Here is a 5,752-nt window from a genome sequence, read left to right as displayed (position 1 = left end):
ACACAGACACACAGACAGACAGACAGACAGAAAAAGTTTTTTCCGACCAGACGGAGTAATAGGCTTCGCTAATCGCTCAGCCAAAAATTGTTTGTTATGTCTATATTAACAAAATCGTTGGTTGTGAGAACAAATTCTTTTTTTCCTTGGAGGACACATCTACGTACAAATGTCTCTTGCTATATAGGTTGCACTTACCAAGGCACGTTCTGCTGAGAACAGAGTTGAACTGTCGGATTTTTTCGAGCATGTCCGTGCCCTGCCTTATATCTGGGACACGGGAGCAGATCACACACATACAAGTGCCCACATTTCTTCTGTAATACTTCAACAAGCTTTGTCATGTTGTCATTAACGAGGTTTGACGAGCTTCCAGCCTAAGTAGGAAAACTTTTGAAACGGTTGAATTCGAAAATAATTTCGTAAGTAGGGAGGACAAGTGTAGTTTCAGACTCATAATTCCTGACAGGATTTTCTTACAGTCGTCAAGTCATTGACGCCGACAAGAACTAAGGCATTCTCAATGTAGGGCAGCCTACGGTTTTTACCAACTTTCCTAATGGTGTTGCTCCACTAACGGCAAGAGAACCAGCGCAGCGAATGTGTTTCTCATTAATCCCTGATCAGAAAGAAATATAAAAAGAAAGTTGCAAGAAATACTCCTTATAAGCAGACTCATATACATGTGTAAATTCCTGGGCGATTCACTTTGGAATTTTCAACGTTAAATGTACTGAACGATTACCGATAGAAGTTCGTGCCCTGTTTGATATTTTGCACTCACAGATTCCTTATCGAGGTCTTCGTTTCTTGATAGAGGTCATTTTGTGCAACGGTTACGGAACAACGAAATAGGGTATTTCGCTGCACGCCAACCGGAACCTAAAGAAGAAAAGCATGATTGCTCGATCTGTTTCCCTCTGCGCGCTCATCTGCTGACCGCCACAGCCACGCCATCTTTGGCCAATCAGCGTTCAGGAGGAAACAGATCGGGTAGTCATGCTTTTCTTCTTTAGGTTCCGATTGTGTTGTAGCGGAATACCCTATTGATATCAGGTACCAACAAAGCTGTTAGCTGGTTATCAACAAAAGCATTTCGTCGATGAGAAAAGGAAATATAATATGCACAATATTGTTTCTATTTTTTAACTAGGTAGATGTACGCCAGACCACGTCTCGCGTAACAGGCTTCGCGATATCTCACGAAACATTGTTACGCTGCAACGCGCCTGGCGCAGATATGGCTAGGCCTGCGGCAAGCCGTTCCAAAAAAATACCGATTTTTCACGTCCTCTGCCAGATGATAGAACAAGTAATTGCGGTTACAACGAGCCCTACCTGAGCTTTCTACGATACGCGGAACCATAGGCGCATCCCATTTATAGCGACGTGTGCCTTTTAGCGCGTTTTGCGGGTACCTCGTTATCGGGCTTGCCTGAGCGGGCCGCGCGGCCGGCGACGGTGACCCGGTGCGTGGTGACTACCTATGGTCAGTTCTCACCATTGGACATAGTGCCAGCCCCCTTCCCCAACCCCCTTGGTGCAGAGGGCGTAAGTACCCGGATCAGGGTTATGTCGGCCGGGTACGAGTATGGTTGATGATAGCCGACTACCGACTGCGGTAAAATGTAGCGGGGCCATAGGACTGTCGATCGATGCACAGCGTGCCCGTAACGATTTTCTGTTTGGCGCCGAAAAAGCGATCATAAGCTCTGGAGCGGCGTCCGACGCGCTCAAACGAAGCTGCCGGGAAGGCAGTATAGCCCGCTTGCCGCACGGTGCGCAGTCTGCAACATCAATAGCTAGATTCGCGCGACTCTCTTGCGCACTGTTGGGGATCGGTAATCCGGGACGACTTGTGAACATTGGCCGGTCTAGTTCAGCACCGTAGAAACGCCCGATGTTTGTTCTCTTCGTCCAGCTGCAGCCGCGGGCAGTGCACCTTGTGGCGAGCACACTATACTGCCTTCATGCCAGGTCTGTTTGAGCGCGTCGGACGCCGCTTCAGCGCTTCTGATCGGTTTTTCGGCGCAAAACAGAAAATCGTTACGGGCACGCTATGCATCGACCGAAAGGCCTATGGCCCCGCTACATTTCCCCGCAGTCGGTAGTCGGCTATCATCAACCATACTCGTACCCGGCCGACATAACCCTGATTCGGGTACTTACGCCCTCTGCACCAAGGGGGGTTGGGAAGGGGGGTGGCAGTATGTCCAATAGTACGTACTTACCATACGTAGTCACCACGCACCGGGTGACCGTCCCCGGCAGCGCGGCCCGCTCAGGCAAGCCCGATAACGAGGTACCCGCAAAACGCGCGAAAAGTAACACGTCGCGATAAATGCGATGCGCCTATGGTTTCGCGTATCGCAGAAATGTGTGGTAGGGCTCGTTGTAACCGCAATGACTTGTTCTATCATCTGACAAGGGCCGTGAAAAAATCCGTGACCTGAACCCTAATTTTGGAACGGCCTAGCCTGCGGCGCTGACACTCGAGTCAGGCAATGAGCAGGAGCTGGGACGGCAGCTGGGACACCAGGCCCCCAGTTGTGCTGCCAGATTGCAGGTCGCTCGTTGATCTGTTCTAGCGTTACTCCAGCCAGACTCAGCACGTTTTCCTCAGCCGCTTCGGTAGATGTACGCCAGACCACGTCTCGCGTAACAGGCTTCGCGATATCTCACGAAACACTGTGGCGCTGTGTCGCGCATGGCGCACACATAGCTAGGCCTGCGGCGCTGACAACCGAGACCCCTGAACAGGAGTGTATACGGAAATAGGGCCTTGCGGCCCCCAAATTTGCCATGCTTACTGCATTTGTGGGGGACTAAATAGTCTAAATTCGATATCGTTAAATCGATAGATAAAGAGAAACAACCTAAAAAACAGATTAAAAAGTGGGCCGAAAAATAAATTAAAAAACGCGTCGAAAAACAGATAAGGAAAAATGGCTGGAAAACTTGGTAAAGTTAACCATTAACCGGCGCACTCTGCTTCCTATAGTACAGCGTGGAAATTGTGGAACGCCACAGGTGAGGAAAAAGAAAAGACATCTGAGTTTCTGTAGGGGGAGGATGCGTACACACTGCACAAGCCTGCGAGGCGTCGTTTTCCCCGTAATGCGACATATGCTGATAATATAGATGAGAGCTGGCAAACTGATTTATCGGATTTTCAATCCATTAAACTAGCTATAAGGTCGCCAGACCACGTCTCGCGTAACATGCTTCGCGACATCTCACGAATCACTGTTACGCTGCGACGCGCCTGGCATACATCTAGGAAAAGGGGCCTAGTAGTCGACAGTTTAGGAGCAAGGCTTTTCAAAAGTGCCTACAACGGAGCGTGGGTGTACGGTAGCGTCAAGGAAAAATTTCAGGGGTGTAGTGGACGGATTAAACTTGATGCCCCATAGGCCGAAAATGGAAATAAATACATTTTAGTACACAAAAATTTATAACAAAAAACAGTGTTCATTGGCCCAGAAGTCGACACCTTTAACCCAGTAGTCGACACTCTGTCATTTTACCCGTATTGCCAAGTCTGACTGGCTAGCCTGCCTATGCCTCTCGGTCGTCTTTTTGGCCATCAGGGTGTCCTTCTCAGCCCTCTTTGCGAGGTGCTGTTCGGCTTTTTTGGCCTCCTGGCGACCTTTTTTGAAATATGGTAAAAAACGATTTTCTCTTGCCAAAAAAGAAAAATGTCGTTTTTTGGCTACATATCGGAAAACAGTTTTCACAGCGCAATTGGTCTAAAATGAAAGAGCTCTGTCGCGTCAAAGCACACCCAATAATGTATAGGACGACACAATGTGACATACAACAAGCAGGCCCGCCCTTCCGCCAAACGCAGTTGCCAGCTCCACTTCGCTGCGCCGGCAACTCCGTTCGGCAGGGGCCGGGCCTGCTTGGCCTGCCGGCGGCGATGGTCGGGCCTGCGGCTCGACCATTTCAGTCTCGCGATTTACTGAAGAACATATCCAAACAAATAATGTGACCGGTAAATCACTTTGCATATTTGGGCAAACTAACTTCCGGTGGGGGGCCTGCGGCCCTAGAGATTAGCTCCTTGGAAATGACAAAAGACTGTAACGGGGCAACACCGTGACTCCACCCCACCCTTTTGCTTTGCTTAAAAATTAAAAAAAAAAATGAACCCGCGCAGTTTTTAGATTGTGTATTGTTTTGTCAAATTGGCTTATAACTTGACTTTTTGCCATTGTTTTCAATATATCCACCTCTAGGGCCGAAACAGTGAAAGATACGGCAAATCCGAGGGTAGTTCCTGATTCAGAATGTGTTGTTTTGGAGGGGTACTTCCTCTTCCATTTTACGATTGGAAGCCTCCTAGTACGTCTTTATGTGCAACGTGGTCATTTTCTCCGTATTTTCGTCTTAAAAAGCACTCTAGCGCCCAAACGGTCCAAGATAGAGTCAAACGAACAAAATTTTCGTCCAGAGGGCTCTACTTTTACGAGTTACCCCTTCGGAGACCGTAAAACAATGTTTTTTTCCTACTTTTTTGGACCAACCCCTATTTCTTTGTTACCCCCTTTACCCTCTTAGGGGTGGTTGCCAGGATTTGCACCAGGCGTTTCGTTGTCCAGGAGTGACCCCTAAGATACCCTGAAATTTGTAGACCTCTAGCTCATCTCCTTCCTCTTACACGGACGACGGACGGACGGACACGAGAGCGGTTGCATAAGCCCGCTTTAATGCTTTTTCAAAATCAGAAGGGCGGGCTAAAAACCAGGGAGGGGAGTGCCGGCAATAGCTTGCTAAATTAAACCTTAGTTAGTCAACTAAAATGTCTTATGGGCTAGCTGTTATCGCACAACGTATCGACTCCTGAGTTATGTCCTTATATAAATTCCACACCGAACCGCATATAGCCGTTCCAGGTATTATGCCTACGGGAGCCCAGGGGGGTGAACAGTGTCAATTTCCCTCAATGACCCAACTTCGAACCCTTAGAGAGGGGTTAAAGGTCAGACATTGAACCAGAATGGACTGTTTCGCAAGTCTCGGGATATCTTGAAGTACTTTATTCCAGGTATACTTGTTCAATCCCAGGTTTTCACTCCACTCTAGCGGCCAGCCGCTCGGACTGCGGCGGTTAAATTAGGGTTCCCCCGACCCTTGTGTCAACACTTTTCTCAAGCAACCAGGGCACATTCCCAGAGAAATGCTTTACAAAAATGGGGCACTGAACGCAAACTATCAGCCGGCACAGTATTGACACCTGGTGCTTTACTGATGTCATTATGATGTATTACGAACAAGAAAGTAAAGGACACACGATCCCAACAACATTTCACATTGACAAAGGGCCCTAGTTGTCAGAATTAGCCCGTATGAAGGCAACACACACTCCAAATAAAGTGAGTGTCGACTATTGGAACAGATGTCTTTTTCTGGCCCAGTAGTCGACACCGCGAACACCTGCCCACTACGCCGGAGCTAAGAAATTATGGCTCGATGTGACGCGACGAGCAGTCTTCTGTGCGAAGCGCTCCCAACCGGCTTCCGGAGGTGGCACGGAATCGGCAATGGGTTCATTAAAATCTCAATAGAGTGCGCTACAACCCGGAACAAGCTGGGCCCGCTCTTCCGCCAAACCAAGTTGCCAGCTCCGCTTCGCTCCACCGGCAACTCGGTTCGGCAGGGAGCGGGCCCAGCTTGGCCTGCCGACGGCGAGGTCCGTCCCTTCTGAATTTTCATGGTGTAATACATCTTCTATCCGAAAACGGGCCTT

The sequence above is a fragment of the Frankliniella occidentalis genome, unplaced genomic scaffold, assembly GCF_000697945.3.
Source record: "Frankliniella occidentalis isolate FOCC.00 unplaced genomic scaffold, Focc_3.1 Scaffold5, whole genome shotgun sequence".
Taxonomy (NCBI): domain Eukaryota; kingdom Metazoa; phylum Arthropoda; class Insecta; order Thysanoptera; family Thripidae; genus Frankliniella; species Frankliniella occidentalis.
The sequence above is the reverse complement of the archived record's forward strand: the minus strand, read 5'-3'. Positions refer to the sequence as shown.